This window comes from Macrobrachium rosenbergii, chromosome 36, assembly GCF_040412425.1.
Source record: "Macrobrachium rosenbergii isolate ZJJX-2024 chromosome 36, ASM4041242v1, whole genome shotgun sequence".
NCBI classification, from domain to species: domain Eukaryota; kingdom Metazoa; phylum Arthropoda; class Malacostraca; order Decapoda; family Palaemonidae; genus Macrobrachium; species Macrobrachium rosenbergii.
In genome coordinates this window covers 12,663,014-12,683,034 of record NC_089776.1, presented here as the reverse complement: position 1 = coordinate 12,683,034, position 20,021 = coordinate 12,663,014, and the positions used below count along the sequence as shown (strand labels likewise).

At 34.0% G+C, this 20,021-nt stretch overlaps 1 long non-coding RNA gene across 3 annotated transcripts in view; it reads left to right on the top strand.

Annotated features, from left to right (window-relative positions):
- Positions 1–17,124: 17,124 nt before the first annotated feature.
- Positions 17,125–20,021, top strand: part of LOC136856627 (uncharacterized) — a 133,899-nt gene continuing 131,002 nt past the window's right edge. For 2 of the 3 annotated variants that reach the window (XR_010858433.1, XR_010858430.1), the window contains exon 1: positions 17,151–17,303. This is a non-coding gene — a long non-coding RNA (uncharacterized lncRNA). Of the gene's footprint in view, positions 17,304–20,021 lie in introns of all 3 variants that reach the window. The other variant, XR_010858432.1, reaches the window with a different exon arrangement.

The following is a 20,021-nucleotide window of genomic DNA, read 5'->3' as shown; positions in this document are numbered from 1 at the left end:
TTATTAAAAAGCAAAAACACAAAATTAGATTAAATTTCAATAAGTTGTAAACTATTTTATTATGTTTGTATTCTGACTATATCAAACACACCCAATGGGGTTAAACATCTGTTTCCTAAATCACAGGTGCAATAATAATACCAACTTGGCTTGTTGACCGTGTTCTCAAGCGAACCTTTATTCTGCTTCAATGTAACTATGATTTTAGATCTATTCTTTCTAATTAGGTTTAGGTTTTATCAACAAATGTGCTCTTGTCTGCATACTGTGTCGATTTCATTCTAAAATCTTGCTTACGTGTCTGGGATAAGTACTTGTTTTTCTCTCTCTCTCTTTCTTTCATTTATTGTTTTTCTTATATATACTCCGCCAAGCACAGTCATCACTTTATTTTTAGATGTCCGCTATCGACGTTCATTTACTCCACTAGACAGACGTTGCGTGTTGAGTATTTTATTATTTCCTTGAAAAAATTTTATCTAGTATCAGCTATTTTCTCATTATAAATAACTTTTCAATTTCTTCTTGCCTGTCTCTAAGCATGTCTTAGCCTTATACCACCGCAAGCTCTTGCACAGTTAAGTGAAGGTAAGGTATTGAAGTAAACAGCAAGCCTGTTGTGGACCTCTGGACTCGAGCTTACCAACCGAGACACTTGTGTTTTTTTCGGTTTACCGTATAACCCATGGGTAGTCAAGGACATTTCATTAAGATGTTATACCGTAATTTATTATTCTTTATATTTCATAAATTAATTTCAGATCTTTGAGGTATAGATTCTGTGCCTTAGATATTTTATGATATTTTTTCCTATCATGATTATCAGGAACATATTATTATAATTTAAGTCTTTTTTCTTTATCTTTAATATTGATTTTTATTCACTATTTTCTTACGATCTTTCTTTTCGGCAATTTGTAACATTTTGGGGGCTTCTCTCGCCTTCTTCAGAAACTAGTCAGAGCGAGTCAAACGCGTGACTGTTTTTCTTCTGTTTAATAGCATTTTTTTATATGATTAAAGGAATAATACATTCTTGTTTTGAATTTTCGTTTGGCTACACGACTGACTGTCTGATTTTGAATATATATCTCTCTAATTGTTTACGCGTCTTTCCTGTTATCTGACCAGATTCTGATATTTTATCATTTATCATAGAGGTGTTGCATTTCATTTGAGAGGCAACGTAGAGCCCTTTACAAGCAAGAATCTGAAGATGATACATGCTGTATATATATACATACGAGTACATACATACATATATATGTATATATATAAATATATAATGTGTACATATATATAGTGTGTATATATATATATATATATATATATATATATATATATATATATATATATATATATATATATATATATATATATATATATATATATATATATATATATAAATGCAAGTGTGTGTGTGTGTGTGTGTGTTACATTCGTTAAAAGTTTCCATGACGAAACCGACGCTTGTGTAAGAGTACACAGATGGGAATGACTTTCATGTTAAGTAAAAGTTTGTTGGATAAAAGGCGCTACAAAGGTTACAGGGTAGAATGGTTGATGTTAGCAAATGAAACAATGTTAATTGACTTGGCAAAAGACCAAGCGCTGGGGATCATGAGGTCACTCAGAGCTGAAAATAAAGTTTAAACAATTGTTAGGAGAGGGTGGAAAGTAAGATGGAAGAAAGAGAATAGAATGGGAGTCCAGTAAAAGAAATGCAAGGGGTTGCAGCTAGGGGCTGTTAGGACGCTGCAAAGAACCTCAAGTTGAAAACGAATCTGAGCAAGAGAAAGATTTTGAGAGTAATTATATGCCTGGAGGATGGTTACGAAAATCAACGGGAAATAAAATGGCTGACGATCCGTGAATCTGAAAGTAAGTTTTAGGGGAGATGGAAGGAAGATTAAGAACAAGCAGGATAAGGAAGGCAGCGGGAGACCTGCAAAAGGTTGCAACGCGTTACTACCCTGCAACAATTCTTGTATTTTAAGAATTTACTTACATTTTTATCTAATTATTTTTTGATTTTTTAATTTATCTGTTTTGCTAATAGCTGATCTCCTCTTTCTTCATTTCCCATTACCTTTTGTTACTTATTTTGAATGAACACCATATGCTTTGGAAGCTTAAATTTCAAGTTAGTGGCCTCTATGAGCTTGTTCCATATGAATAGTGTTCATGTTAATAATAATAATAATAATAATAATAATAATAATAATAATAATAATAATAATAATAATAATAATAATAATAATAATAATAGAACGATGGAGTCTAAATAGGCAAAGGGTGGTTCGTACAACGAAATATTTTGGGTTTCATTTCATTCCTCACAAAAATGGCCGCCTCAAGTTTCAGTTCTCAAGTTTGAAACAAGTAGCAGATGTGCATTATTTACACCTGCTGCCAAATGTAATAACGCACATCTGCCTAAACGAATTTGAAGTTTGTTGAATCTGGTCACTGAGTACAAAAAAAATCTCTTTAGAAATAAAAATCTTCAAATTTAACAACTAATCCATACATATTAAACAGCCACCTATGCTTGGAATACATATTTCCGGAACTGTTAAAAACACGTCGTCCAAAAATGAGAGATCAAATAGCTTGCTTCCAAAACGAGAGAGAGTCAGTCTCTCATTGATTGCAGTGTCAGTACGAATTTTCTCATCCGCCCGGCGACTCATACGTAACGTAAACATATTTAACGGCGTGGTATTGACTTTCACCTGGTAAATTCCCAGTGGGCTCCTTCCCTTCCTTAAGTCACGGATATTCCCATCAACCCCTCGCAAATACATTTCTCTCTCTCTCTCTCTCTCTCTCTCTCTCTCTCTCTCTCTCTCTCTCTCAGCCGCGTCAATAACCTCGATGTTGTGACGCCAGTTTTGCTAGCCATGAATCAATCAATCTCTCTCTCTCTACAAATATATGTGTGTATATATATATATATATATATATATATATATATATATATATATATATATATATATATCCATAGATAGATAAATAGCTATGCACCTTACACTATAAGACAAACCCTGTCACCCCCCTAATATCCCAACTTCCTGTTCCTCTTATATATGACACCGTCATGATAACTAAGAGGAAATATCATAATCATTCTATAAACAATCGTCTCTCTCTTCCAGGGAATCGAGAAAGTATCCACTGACGATCCGGTTACTTTCATCCATACTAGCGAATTTGTGATGTTTACTGAGAATCTTTATCGCTACATCGTAAAAATAAGATTTTTCATTGGTCATTTTTGATACTTTAATTCCCGTTATCTACCTTCATCTCGGGTTTTGTGTGAGCGATATTATTATTATTATTATTATTATTATTATTATTATTATTATTATTATTATTATTATTATTATTATTATTATTATTATTATTATTATTATTATCATCATTATTATTATTATTATTATTATTATTAGTAGTAGTAGTAGTAGTAGTAGTAGTAGTAGTCCCTCTTTTATACAAGTGGTGTTAAGGATAGCTGCATCGGCGGCATTCAGTCTGTATAGAGTGTTCTCTAGTTTTCTAATAATTGATTTTTCTAGGTTACTGCATTATTAATAACAGAGAAAACTCTATACAAACTGAATGCCGCTGGTGCAGCTATTATTATTATTATTATTATTATTATTATTATTATTATTATTATTATTATTATTATTATTATTATTATTATTATTCAGAAGACAAGCCTTCAGAGGTCACTGACTTGAAACTAAAGCTTCCAAAAAATATGATGTTCATTTAAAAGAAGATAACAGGAAATAAAGAAAGATCATTTATTAGCAAAACACATAAATTTATAAAAAAAAAAGTAGATAAAAACATGAATAAATGATTAAAATAAAAGGTGTTTTGGCATTTTTTTTTATTCATCTCTATTCCCATTTTCGTGTTCGTTCCCTTAGCAATGAAACAGAATCCAGGAAAAAAAAGTCACGAGAAAAAAAAGTCAAAATAATCTTTTGTGGATAGTGGCCCCCCCCCAAGAGGTTTAACCCGGTATGTATCCACCTTCGCGGCGTGTTTAGTACAAGCCCACTGGGGATTTCCGCTTAAACATAAACAAAAGACTGTCAATATCATAAAGATAATAAACACCCAAGAAATGTGAATTTTTCCCCCGTGATTTTATTGCCGGCAACCATAAATTAATGTGACTTTTTTCCTGTGACTTTTTTCCTAGCCAAAATTGTGACTTTTTTCCCCTGTGACTTTTTTTCCTGACATTATTACCGGCCACCATGAGATACGGAAGGAGAGAGAAATGATTCGGCTAATTTGTATTCAAGAAAAAAACCTTCTTTAATATTTTTTTCTTAGACATTCTTTTTGAGGTCGAGTGCAGATTCTGATTAGCATATGATTTGCCCGGTTTTAGTCAAATCACCCTAAGCACTTCGGCTGAAAAAAATGCCTAATTACCTTATGCTAATTGTAATCATAGCCAAACGCCACGTTCAATCACGATTATTATTATTATTATTATTATTATTATTATTATTATTATTATTATTATTCAGACGATAGCCCCCTATTTATAAGGCACAAGCCCCAGGGTCATTGACTTGAAATTCAATCTTTGTGAATATACTTCCTTCGAAATATGACCACGTGACCGTGGAATAAAATCAATTAAGTATGAATTACCTTACTGATAACGCTTAGACTACAGTATACAGAGACAAAATTCAGGTTTGAAAAGAATGTAGAACTGTATGCAATGTGCAATCTGGTCTGAAAGCATTTGATGGACAGATGAATAATTTTCTTTAGGAATGTGTTAACTTGGCTAATTCAACATCTATAATAATAAAATACGAGTGGATCTTTTTTGTTTGTCCGCCCCGGGTGTAGGGGGGGCAAACCTGTTTGGAGGGTGGGGCGGGGTAGGTAGGGGATTGGGAGGGTAGGGAAGACATGACACATCCACCCTCCTCCTGCAAACCTGTTTGTCCGGCCCGGGTGGGGGCGGGGTAAGTAGGGGATCGTGAGGGTAGGGAAGACATGATGGGCAGTGCTAGGCTCCAGCACAATGTAGCGCACGCCATCAAGCTCGTAGCGGTTACAATAATAATGAAAGGTGTGGGCTTAAAACTGATATATTACAAATGTTGCATTTTAAAGTTAGGCAAACAGTGATGTAATTTTGACAAAGATTACAGCTTATAACTTAATTAATACTTATGATTTAAATTATATTAATTTTTTCTTAGTTCAAACTGGATGAAACTATGCTTAATGACTTTGAAAACAGAAGGGACTGTGGAAAAGTTGCAACATTCTGTTGCAGCATTTCATCATGACAGGAAAAAGAGTAAAGTAGAATTTTTAATTTCTTTTGAAGAGAAAAAGGAATCTTTACAATTTCGTAATTCGAATCGTGGAAGCTGGATTGAACCGCCATGCGAAAGAATAAGAACTGCTTTCACCAAACGGCTCTTGTGAAGAAAAATTTGGATCGGACTTACTGGTGAAAAAATACATAATCCTTTTTTTTTTTTTGAGCTGACGGTAAATATCTGCATTTAATACCACTGAAGTTTTTTTTCTTGCTTTTCATTGGCCGATGTATTTGGTTTTAACCAGTGGTGGGCAGCGGTGCTTAATATGAGCTTTCACCAACCATATATATACACACATATGATATATGTATATATAATATACATATATATATATATATATATATATATATACAGTATATATATATATATATATATATATATATATATATATATATATATATATATATATATATATATATATATATATATATATATATATATATATAAGTAAACGTACATCAGTAAGGACTTATAATTCTATCCTTTTAACTGCACCAGGAATTTCTTCAAAGCAACCATCAGAAAACAAAATACGAAAAAAAAAGGAAAATGAATGAAATTGTCCAGCACAAAGCCTAAAAATATCTAATCGAACCGTGATCCATTTTTTCCGATACCCTGTTCAGTAATTAGCCCGCTTTTTATCGCCATGTCTGTGAACCGATTATATTTTTTCCGCCTGTAGTCAGGAGTCACGCTCTGGTGGATTTTCCCTGCGACGGGCGATAAAACAGTATAACAGGCATTTAAGTAGGGATTATTTAACTTAGATAATAGTGGATATATAAGGAAACCAGTTATGGAGAATAAAACAATATATATCACCTTTTTCATTCCTCATTGCTAAGGAGAGAGCAACGTTCAAAGTATTGTTAAGTACCATAACATATTTAGAATCTACCGTTAGCGTCTTTATAATCCGCCGGAACCTTTCACTGATTATAAACTTTTTGGTAATAATTCTTATTCATCCATTAAATAATAATAATAATAATAATAATAATAATAATAATAATAAAAATAATAATAATAATAATAATAAAAATAATAATAATAATAATAATAATAATAATAATAATAATAATAATAATAAAAAATAATAATAATAATAATAATAAAAATAATAATAATAATAATAATAATAATAATAATAATAATAATAACTCTTAGCATCTTGATTTCTTGACGCTTTTTTTCAGATAAGCTTATCACTTTTAGCTTTTGATTTCAAGTTGTAAATAAATAATTAAATTTATCAAACTTCCCTACCAACTTACGCTAACACTAGTTAGCTTGGTCTAGTTCACAGTTAGTATGTTCATCTTTTACAGCATACAACGAATAGCAATTTATATCTTAATTTTAATTAATGCTGCTAAGTATTTTGAATACGAGGTAAAAGATAAAGACAGATTACTTCATTTAAAGTCTGAATGGGTGTTAACTCAGATTTAGAATTAAAAACAGTGATTCTTTTACATTTAAGCTAGCGATGTATGCAGTATTTTTACGGTACTTACAAATATAAATGTAATCTAGATTCGTGTAGATGACATGCGCCTAAAGTAGCAGTTCTAACTGAAATAAATCTGTCAATCGAACGTTTGTTCATTTCAGCTAAACTTTTCCCGTTCGAAGTAGTCCAAATGTTGCCATATAAGTGAGGATACATTTTAAAAGTAGTAAACATACTCTCTTTGTTTTCAGTAGCAAAGGTTACGTCTGAGGCTTCTAACAACGAAGGTTAAAACAATGATTAACACATAAACACGCACGCACCCACCCACCCACCCACCCACCCACACACACACGCACACACACACACTCACAAACACGCACCCACCCACCCGAGACTTCAGGGCGAGCCGTTGAAAGGGTGGGCGTTCGAGACCAGTGACGTTAGCAGTCTTTGCTCAGCCGTCGATATCAGGAAACGGCGGAAAAAGTTTTTTTTTTAGTTGTTTTTCCTGACACATTCGCCTTAACTATTAATGAAAACACATCATAATTGCATATTTCTCATTACGCAAGTTATGTGTTATTCCTTAGTAGAATAAAAAAGGGTTAATTCAAAATTTCTGTTTGATTATATGACGTTGTCAATACACTTGCAAAAGACATGTTTACAGAATTCGACCGCATAGTTAAAAATGTTAAGATCATACGTTAAGATCAGATATTCCTTTAAATATTTGTTATTATCACTAGAATTTCGATATGTGACCCTAGAAATTGTGACGGCACTGGTAAAACGAAAGCAATCGTTATATTTCATTGATAGGGAAATCGTTTGATGAAGGACAAATATTCTTTCAACGTGGCCTATAGGCTGCTTGTAAGTATAAATATTGAAATTATGAGAAAATAGTACAGTGATTTTACTCCCATGCTTATGTTATCACAACTTACGGTTTCGTACATTTGGGGAAAAGTAAGGAGGAAAAAGTATATAACTTCTGTAAGCCCTGGAGATATGTCGATTCAAGATCGTGAGACTAAAATCTTTAGACCAACATATCATTGAGACTAAAATATTTAGACCAACATATCGTGAGACTAAAATATTTAGACCAACATATCATTGAGACTAAAATCTTTAGACCAACATATCGTGAGACTAAAATATTTAGACCAACATATCATTGAGACTAAAATCTTCAGACCAGCATATCGTTGAGACTAAAATATTTAGACCAACATATCATTGAGACTAAAATCTTTAGACCAACATATCGTGAGACTAAAATATTTAGACCAATATATCATTGAGACTAAAATCTTCAGACCAGCATATCGTGAGACTAAAATATTTAGACCAACATATCTTTGAGACTAAAATCTTCAAACCAACATATCGTGAGACTAAAATCTTCAGACCTGCATAATGTTTTTTGAGACTGAAAAGAAGTTTTTGGTGACTCGGAGTCTTCTGCTACCTCTTTGAAACTCGAAGATCACACACACTTATGAGGAAAGCATCGAATTCCTCTCTCTCTTGGTTTTTCAGAGCGCTTAAGTAATCACTAATGTTTTCAGAGATCTCTCTGCTCGCCACCTTCCTTTACTGTTGCTAGTTCTTGGCAAACAGAATTTATTTGCAGAGCCAACAGAGATGAAGTGTGGCTGATTCCATTCTGATGATGTATGGATAGGCCTAAAGTAAACATCTGTCTTCATTCTCGCTCAATTCTTGCAGTAATGGGGTGCTCTGTACACCGTCTTTCTCTTACCAAAAAATACACGGAAAAAACGTCGACGGAATGGTGAGTTCTCTCTCTCTCTCTCTCTCTCTCTCTCTCTCTCTCTCTCTCTCTCTCTCTCTCTCTCTCTCTCTCTAGACTTTTTTCTAGTTTTTCTCATCGAATAATTGGTAGTACATAGACACACACATACTCATATACACATACATACATGCATACAGAGGTAGATAGATAGATAGATAGACAGATAGATAGATAGATATGTATACAAATGGTCCAGAATTCATCTGGAAAAATGAACACAGAAAATTTCTCCATATATTGCAACCAGACCATCGCTTCACTACCAAAATACAAGAGCTTCGGCCAAAAAACATTATATGCCCTGGGCTACCGCCTCGCATGAAACAGAGCATAAAATATTTCCAGATAGAGAACGACTCTTCCCTAAAGCAAATGTACCGTATTTAAATTTCGCAGCGATAAAAACAAAACAGGGGAATAGGTCTACAGTTCCCGCCAACTCCCAGAGGAAAGGAGCGCTAATGGCACCTCTTTCTACGAAACGAGCGTGAAATTTATCTAGGCCTAGTGCGTATGAGAACACTCAGTATGAAATATGTTGGCAACTATGTGATATGAATTGTTAATAAACAAGAATACAAACATTTCTAAAGGTACAGTTAGCTTGGGACTTGTTACGACGTAGAAAATCTAGGTTACAACACAAACGGTTGAGGAAGAAAATCTTCAGGAAAAACCACACAGGAGGCTCGTTTAGTCTCAGCAAAAGTATATAGCTCTAGAAAAACAATATGCAAGGCTGCCTTGTTTACTTAATGATTGCGGATACCTCAGTTGGTGAAAGGCATAGGAGTATTTCCTTTGTTACATGTGCTTAGAATTTAACAGATTATATATATATATATATATATATATATATATATATATATATATCTATATATATATATGGGCAAATGCCACGAAGGAAAAATGAAACAACGGAGTGGTTGCTAGGCCTAGGCCTTTATATAGTAAAGGACCGTGAGTCGAAAGGCCTAGCAACCACTCCATTGTTTCATTTATATAGTGGCATTTGCCTTTATTTATACATTCATCACGTTCCAAAATTGTGAATCAGTCATACATAATATATATATATATATATATATATATATATATATATATATATATATATTATATATATATAGCAAAAGATTCATCCAGTATAGACAGTTCCAAGACAATACACACAGATGTTTATCTATTTTTAATAAATAAGAAAAAGATTCTCCAGCGCAGAAAATTCAAGAAATAAAAATTTCAAGTGAGAATACTGTTCAAGATAAATCGAAAAATTCAACGTAAAAAGGAGAAATCAGTTTTTTCCTTTGCCAAGAAAAACTGGGAATATGTTCTTTCAAAAATATTTTAGACTCAATAGTCGAGAAGATCCCAGAATAATATTTTGAACTTCTAAACTCCAATTTTCATAGGTCACTCGTAGAAAGAGTGCCTGGTGATGATAACAAAAATAAGCCGTATCTGGTAAAACCAGACAGAATAAATTTGGTAAAATGATGAATTCTGTGATACCCTTCAAGATAAGAATCCCAGTAAAAGTGTAATTTCGAAAGTGATCACGTCACTGTGAACTCTGGCGGGATTTCAGAAAACGGCCACACTGGAAAATAAAAAAAAAGGAAGACTTCTGTAACGTTGTATTTACTACTCTCATTTAAAAAAATATTCCCCTTGGAACGTCGAAATAAGGTCACCATCCCCCCCCCACGTCATCTAGAGCGAGAAAGATCAGCAAATATGCAAATGAAGGTCTCTACGTCCTCCACTGGAGAGAGAAAAAAAAATATACAGGTCCGATAAACGAGGAATGTCACTGAGTTTTAAGGAAACTCTGATTCTCGTGGAAATTTGGGAAAAAAAGTCTTTTTTGAGATTCCAGAATGGTGAATCTGATGCAGATGGGTAAAAAGTGATATTTCAGGCGATTTTAAATTGAATATTGAATGATTTTGTGGAAAGTAGGCAAAATCAATATGTATATATACATATATACGTATATATATATTATATGTATATTATATATATGTGTACATATATATGTGTGTATGTATATGCACATTCATTTCGATTCCGTACCATAAAATAATTCAATTTTCGGTTTAGAATTATACATAAAATCATACTACATTTAATTATACATGAAATTATACATACATATAATTATGTATAAAGTTATACATACACATAAGTATATATGAAATTGTACATACATTTAATTATACATGAAATTATACATAAAATTATGCATACATATAATTCTTTATGAAATTTCACATAATAATATACACAATTATGGATAATAGTACACATAATTATGCATAATGATATACACATAATTATGGATAATAATGCATATATAATTATAGTCCCACCATATAGAACTAAGTCTTCAGCGCCCTGAATTCTCTTAATTAAATAACTGAGTGGTAAAGAACAAGAAATCCTTATTATTTGTTCAGGTAAAATTATTTTTGTTAATGGGAAGTTAGAGCTGATATCACCACTGAACGAGAATTAAGGATACGAGCAGACTCCAGAACTCGTAAACCATTGAGAAAAGATGTATAAATTCTGTACAAACATTCCTTTATGATGAGGAGAGGAGGGAGGTAGGAGGTAAGAAAGGACCTCTCAAAATAGCTTCGCATTACAGAAAGAGCTTAGGATTAAATTACGGCAATCATATGATCTAATATTCCTGGAGGTCTTACATGTTCTTCTATAAACGCGGGACGCAAATGCCTGAGATGTACGCTAGTATCGCACCAACCCCGGATTTTTGCTATGCCCCAGGTTAGGTCAGGTTAGGTTGGGTTAAGCTAAGTTAGATTTCAGAGTCCAGAGCATGTTGGATGTGGGAAACATAATGAGATTATTGTCAAGAGATATGGTTAGTTTTTTACGATATGGCGTCCCGCTTTTTTCAAGGAAAGGTCTCGGTACTCGGTTACATCTCGGGAAAATGCAGGCGGGACAATAGAAAATGGTCTGTATGATTTCGTTTTTGCAAATGCAATAACAGGACGCAAATAACTTCCGTTTATTTATATAAGAAAGTCGAGACTTCGATGAGAAAACGCGTTTTGTAACTACTAAGAGCAAGAGCCCGTGCTATAAGCATGAAGCCAGCTAACTCTACAACGACATAGTACTACTGAACGTCTAGACCCGTTGAAAGAATATTAATTGATGTATATCATTTTACAACGTATGGCATATACATTACCATATTAATTGATGTATATAATTTTACGACGTATGTCATATGCATTGCTGTAATATTCTTCTAATTGATATGATTTGAAGATAAAATTATGGCAGCTCTTACGCAAAGTCATCCTAACTAGAGACTCCCATGATGGATGACACTCATTCTTAATTGCCATGGAGCGCATTTGAGCAATAGCCCGTTACCGCTGATGAGAGCCAAAATGACATACAATTTAACCGCAGCTGTTGTTACCGAGGGCATTAGGGGGTCAGCGAAGGCCATTGCGGTAAATGCGAGCTACCCGATTGTGATTAGAGGTCATTAACCCGATATGCTCAGTAAAGGAGACGACACTGGTTTAGAAATATGGTTCCAACAGTCAGCAGATGAAAATATGGAAGTTTTTAGCATTTCAGAAGTTTTCAAGCTGAATTTTAACACTTTATGCAGTGACTGAGAAATTAAGATGGTTAATTCAAGAAAGGAAGGTCATCTCAAGAATCGTTAGAATTAATATAATCGTCTACAAATGCAACTTGGCCAATCGATATTTGTGTGAATATACTTTTAGCTTTGGTTTTTACATACCAAAAACCGTAAAAGACAGGAAAAAGACAAAGGAGTAAACGTTTATTTGATATACTGTAAACCCTTCTATTCTTATACACCGAATTAAAACAAGAAAAACCCTATTCTTTTCAGTTAAATGCTTAGAATTCGGTAAAATTCCCCTAGACCGATGATTGCAAATGGCTCGAACGAACAGAATACAAGAAGGAATTCAGTATGAATTACTTGCTGTATTTGAGAATAATTACCATTCTCAGTACCAGAGAAACCAAGTTATTGTTACTGTTACAGATCTGGCTAGCCTTACGCCAACTCGGCGACCCTAAGAACGTCGAATGTCGAATGTCACTAAGCAATTGAGACTGATACCTGAAATGGATTTAGATGAAGTGATTCTAATACACGTGGTAATTACGGCGCTATTTCATCGTAATTATGGCAATGAATACCACTTTAACAAGACACTTATCTTAAATGCGGTGTAATGAAGCAGTCATGGAGTTGGCCAATGCCGATTTGAGTTAGCCTCAAGCTAACGATGACATATCTTAGTTTCGTTATAATCAGTGCTACTTAAGATTTCTTTATTTAAAAAGGATCAGTTATCTTTAATAATAATTGCATTATTCTCCACTAACCGATTCACCAAAAAGATAAACAAAAATCTCCGAACAGCTTTGCATTAGGCCTATACGCAAATGCTCACTAGCAAAAAAAAAAAAAACTTGACCCAATTTGCTTATGTCATCTATTAATCACGATCAATGATCACAGTAATTATCTGCTCATAACTCATGAAGTAGCCTATAAGTATCTAATGTGATCTGATAATCAGAATACACTTAAAACATCTGACGTTTGTCAGCGATACATTCATCACGATTTATTGATGTATCCATCCAACTGGCGTTACGTCATCAAATGTCATCGATGTGACTTTATCACATTTATATATGTATGTATATATATATATATATATATATATATATATATATATATATATATATATATATATATATATATATATATATATATATATATATATACACTCTGTATTCACAAGTCCTCAAAATAAAAAAAAAAACTAGAGTTGAAGAAGAAGGTGCATATGGAACTACGCTACTTAAAGGGTTATTACATAGTATGGTTCAGTAAAAAATATTAAGCACAGAAGCTCATTAACTTACCAGATGCTTTGAGGGGTCCAGCTTTCTGATAAGTAACAAAAGCCCCATATGGTACTATGGTACTACAGCTTACTCTTGAATATTCAAAACATACTATGACTATAATTCCAGATAATCACTAACCTGAGACAAACTCCACTTTACATTTACCATCCAATTTAAGGGACTGATCAACAAAATGCATCACGTCTGAGAAGGCAGCATCTTAGCAAAAATCGTCATAATAATGAAATTGATAGGCGGAGATGTATGATAACACGGCGTCATTTAAGTCTAGTGGTTTAACAAGTTCCCTGCTCATGGGGTTTTGACATGAGCATCAGTAAATTGGAAGAATTCACTGTTTATTTGACTAGGCAGCACGAATAACTATCAGGTGTTATTATGGAGAGTCATCGAGAAGATAGACAAATACTGAAATAGGTAATCGTGCTAATAGATTGTAGATTTTACTGTTCGTCAGTTATTCATGATTCAACTGACTTAGTCGTATGAAATTTCTATAATTCTTAGTCCATACAATTTTGGGTGAATAAACTTGAGTGTCATAAGATGCAAGCAAATATCAGTTCAAATTTACGTTAGGTATATTTTCCCTTGTCTTACTTAGAATTGAAAGCTTACTGTTGCACATGGAGACATAGATAAGAATCTCTGTGGCAGGTGGGCAGAAATAATTAGCAATTTTCATACCAAAATCTCAACCCACTGCGTTTTAAAGGCTATCTTTTTTTCTCTCTTTTTTTTATCAGTGAGGTTGACTCATACTGTTTTACCTTAAAGCATCTTGGCAATTACTGATCTCTTTTTAAGGGGAGTATTTATTTGGAGAGAGAGAGAGAGAGAGAGAGAGAGAAAGAGAGAGCCACTACCATAAATAGGAGGAAGTAAACAAAAGTTCGGTCCAGAAATATGAAATTTAAGTGACAGTTAAGGTTATTAATAATATTATTATTGTTCATTGGACAATGGAGACTTGATTGAAAAAAAAATGTAAAGGTTTTCAGGCAGTGATGCACATCAGCAAAGATCCTTTTAAAGACCTATAAGCAATCTCTCTCTCTCTCTCTCTCTCTCTCTCTCTCTCTCTCTGCCCATCTAACCCACCTCCATAACCTGCTGTCCTTAACCTTGAGGTTCTTTTGCTCATTATCTTGTTTATCGAATTAAATTTCTGTTTCGTAAAATAATCAGAACATTTTCTTATTAATGAGTACATTAATCTAACTTCTGTTAAACGTTAACGTTACAAAATTAATACTGGAGTTAGTGTACATAGTATTCGTTAAGATAACAAATATACGTAGATCTGCCTATGGCAATACTAGTGAGGCAGGTTCTGAGCAAATTCCTCACCTCCTTCCCCAATGTCCCTACCACCCCACCCGACTTCCAGTTCATCCCGTAATCTCTTACCGACTTTTGCCTCGTATAAGGATTAACTGTAAGACCTGATCTTTTTTTAACGTAAAGAGAGAGAGAGAGAGAGAGAGAGAGAGAGAGAGAGAGAGACTAGGTATCTTGTTAGCGCACGTAACTGTTGATCAGTAAAGTCGATTGGCAATAGGGCAGCATTAGACCCATGACGTTTCTCAGAGAGAGAGAGAGAGAGAGAGAGAGAGAGAGAGAGAGAGGAGAGCGAATAGGTGTTTTTGTTAGCTTACGGAACTGCACATCACTGAAGTCGATTGGCAACAGAGCAGCATTAGACCATTGATGCTCTCATGGCGATCGATCACCGTGAAAAAAGTTTGAGTATTTGGATATTTTTGTACATTAGAAGAGTATATTAGAACAGTAACTCCTCTCATGACTGGTGCATTAATGAAAGTTTTGTAACGTTTAGTTTTTAAGTAAAGTGTACCTACTTACTGTATATTGTAGTCTACTATACAAAAATAAAGGAGTTGAACATTTGATTTCGAGAAACATAAAGTGAACATACATTGTCAAATAAATAAAATGTTTATTAAGAGCCCTAATAAGCCCGAAATCTATGATTAGCTATATTTCAAATGCAAAATTGATTGTCGTTATTGCATTTAAATTAGATCTCGTCTGTTAGAATGAAGAATATTGGACTATTTTCAGAATTTCCTTATTTTTTTTAGTTGTTGAAAACCATCGTTATAGTTGGTACATATCAGTATTTATCTTTTTATTTAATTAACCTTTTGTAATTTTGCATTTCTTATGACCTCCATTGTAAGTTCAAGCTATATTGTTTATTATAAATCTAAAAATGATATAGTAAGCTCAGTGACAATTAGTCAGTGATAAAAATAACAATTGTTATCGTTAGTACTATCTTAGCTACAAGAAATTTGTATGGAGAACAAGCAACATCTTGGAGGTCACAACTTTTTGTGATACTCAGCAAGGTCTCTCCTTTACATACAGTGACCTTGGAGACCAGGGTCACCAACATGACCAGGATCACGAGTATGGGAGCATGCGCGGTGGACCGTTTGGCAATGGAACGAGGAGTGATTTGAATATTGCTGTCAGGTCCGGATTCACTGGCAATCGTGAAGCGAGTTGAATTGCCCCCGAGTCAAGACTAGCTACGGTTTAATGAGGACGATTTAAAAGGACAGCACGAGAGAGAGAGAGAGAGAGAGAGAGAGAGAGAGAGAGAGAGAGAGAGAGAGAGAGAGAGGAAGTTTAGACCGAGTGCGCGGAATGGCACACAGAAAGACATATAAAGGTGGACGCACGTTTAATGGAGACGATTTAAAAGGACATAGAGAGAGAGAGAGAGAGAGAGAGAGAGAGAGATAAGAAAACGTTGAGGAGACGTGTAACAAGACGTATAGTATATCTGATTCTTTTATCTTACGTTAGGTATCGCGGTGGTTTTGCCTCTTCGCCTCCATTAAGGGTTATAACGTCACGATCTTTAGCAACCCTCTAAACAAAACGGGAAGAAAAGGATAATTTAATTAGAGTATCGCTTCCTGCAAATAATTTTTAACATAATCTTAAGTTTTTCTTCACTGAGAGCGTCACTTCAAGACATAATCACGGCAACAGAAATGGGAAAAGGTACAATACTGTTACATACGCCTTATAAAAGCATTATGAAACGAGAGTAAAAATTAATTGCTGGTTTTTACAAACTGTTGGTTCTTTAAATATTTCGTTTTCCATGGTATTATGAACTTATAAAGTCCAGGACTGAGGTTCATATTATTACTGAAACATAATTCTATTATCAGTCTGTCTAAAATATCTTGCCTTGTTTTAGACAAACTGATAATAGAATCATGTTGCATTGACAAAATTAATAATATGAACCTCAATCCTGGAATTATTGAAGAACCCAAAGTCAAAGGAGCCTTTACCTTGTAAGGCGACCCAGTAATAAATTTAGCTCTACATGACAGCGGGCTGTTTGGTGTAATACCTACTTTCGTAAAAATTAGCACTTGATCTTTACTGTTGTTTATGTATTTTTTCTGTAATACGAATGTAATGTAACAGTATTGTATAGTACTACGTAGTTTGTTGAGCTGCCACCAGGGTGGCGCTGCAGAGCCATCGCGAAAAGCCCGGTAATCGGGGGAATTAAGTTTTGTTTTTTATCGTTTATTATCTACCTAAGTGCAGCTTATCATTGCAGAAATGGGTGCAGGAATTCTTCAGGGGAAAACAGAATAACATTTTACAGGTAAGGGAAGTATACCGAAATAGATTTACTCATGATATTGGCCTAGTCCTATAAGTGCCTTGTTAGTAGTAGACACACTTTCTCCATTAACATATCTTATATTTTCACTGTATTGTGATGGCCCATATTAATTTTCTCATCAGAACTTCATCCATCTTATATATGCCACATAATATAAAGTAAAAAGACCTTGTTAGTTATAAGATATGGTTAGTGATAAGTAGGTCTATAGGTTATTGTTTATGTAAACAAGCCTCGTCTTTGAAAACATGTGACAGCGAGAGTATTTTAGGTCGACGTAAACAAACCGTAGATAAACTAACATCATTCTTTTCAAGGTGAAAAGTAGTTATATTCTTTATATATTTAACAAATTTAGTTAAATTTATCATCAAATATGTCACATAGATTGGCGATAGCAAAAAACAATGGGGTTTGCTAGCCTAGCCTAGGCCTAGGCCCTCAAACTATACTCATTTGGCAAGATGCTCCATCATGTAAACCTATTTCTAAGTACAAGTCATTTTCGAATTATAAAGATAATTTATCTGTGGTAGAAATTATTGAATCTTCATACAAGGGAAAAATGTATAGCCTATAAGGATGGTATTAACAACGAAAAGAATCTTGGCCATGCAAACACTAGGCCTATGCCCATTGGTTTTACGGGTATTTTTATTATTGTCTCCTCTTTTGAAGAACCATTTTATCCCAAAACAGTAAAAATTGCTTGTTTATGATAGTCAGAATAACATTTTGAAATATATTGTGCAGCATTGATTAACTTACCTGCAATGGGACACTTGCAGTGGAATAACATATTCTTAAAATTATTAAACGAGAAGGGGAAAAAAGCAATATGGCCGCCTGAGGTCACAAGCTCGGCAGGGAGATTTTCACTCCAAGTTAAAGGCTACACATTGTTCCTTAGCATGATGATTCAATAACTTTCGCCATACAGAAATCATGCTTATATATTCCAGATTGAGTTGTACTTAAAACAAGGTTTAAATGATATCGCATCTTATCAAACAAGTAGTTTGAGGGCATAGGTCTAGCCTAGGCTACCAAACTTCATTTTCTTGCTGTCACTAAGAGACATCACTATATATTATGAAACATATCACTTCATATTAGATAACGAAATGTTGAGGAGACATGCACGACGTATATCGTTTTTAATTCTTTTATCTCACGATAGATGTCGCAGTGGGTTTGCATCTTTGATTCTGTCCGGTAATGGTGATGACGTCACGGTCTCCTGCTACCTCAAACAGTGTGTGAAGAATGGTTAATTCAATTAGGTTACTGCGTCTTGCAAATGATTTAGGGAATGATTTTATTGCATTTCAGTCACTGAAAACGTCATTATCAACGTCTAATGAATTTGAACGTATAGACTTAATTAAAGCTCACGTTGCTAAGGTCACACCCTATATACCAGTATACGGCCGCATCTCTCACACGGATCGGCTGTTAATGACAGGGAATATTTTACCTGCTAGATATTTATAACGAATTACAAAATCACTGAAGGGAGTTAGTGAAGAAAAAACCCTGTATGGTACTATAAGGATATATTTACTAATAACATTGAGAGATTGGCATTGTAGTTTATATTGAAAATGCCTAAATGAAAATACGTGGAGAGGTAAACAAATAATAATAATAATCATAATGATAGTTCATATTTTGATGAAAATTTCTTGTTATAGTTTGAATTTAAATTGCAGAGATGACTTTTTAACGGTTATAAGCCTCAGAAAAACCTTTTTAAAGATGGTTAATTAAAAACTGCCTAATCGTTCAAAAGAGAAAGAAAAAAACTGCCGTAGAGACGGTAAGCCTAAATTGAAAAGATAATAATGATGGAATATCGTTCCACGATTCTCCATCCACTAAATTAACTGGAACCATTTCCATAGACTAGGAATATTAACTATTATGCAGACGTTGTACTCAAGATCATTTTGGAACGATTTTTCAAGGACGACTTATATGTTTCAAAAAACGCTTTCCCATTACCTGTCAGGTGCTGAGCATGCGTGTTGCAGCTGCGTACCAAATTGTTCGTTCATTATCTCTCTCTCTCTCTCTCTCTCTCTCTCTCTCTCTCTCTCTCTAGATGAATTACATACATAGACCCATTAACATTTCGAAAAACACTTTTCCTTTACCGGGCAGATGTTGGGCATGCGCGTTGCAGCTGCGCATCAAGATGCGGTTCCATTATTTATCTCTCTCTCTCTCTTCATAAATTACATCCTACTACGCATTAAGAATCATTGAAAAGTCACGTGAGAGTAAAATTTGATGTAAAATGAGAAGCCTCGGCCTATCTCTCTCTCTCTCTCTCTCTCTCTCTCTACATAAATTACATCCATCTGCACATTAGGATTCATTGAAAAGTCACATGAGAGTAAAATTTCGTAGAAAAAAAAAAATAAAAAATCGGCTTCACTCCATACGTGACCTCAGAGAGTCTTTCATGTATTATCAAAATAAATCGGTCAACTTTAAGGTTGGCTGCGTCTGCGTATTGATCCAAATGGAAAATGTGTTAAATATTGGAAAGCAAATCTAGACAAGCTGCTTATGGGATCGCGTACCAAAATAAAAACAAAAAGCAAGAGTGAATTTGCTCGTTCTGCGTGTGTTGAATTTCTCTTCAATTTTCATAATAATAATAATAATAATTTTATTAAGTAAAACTCATCG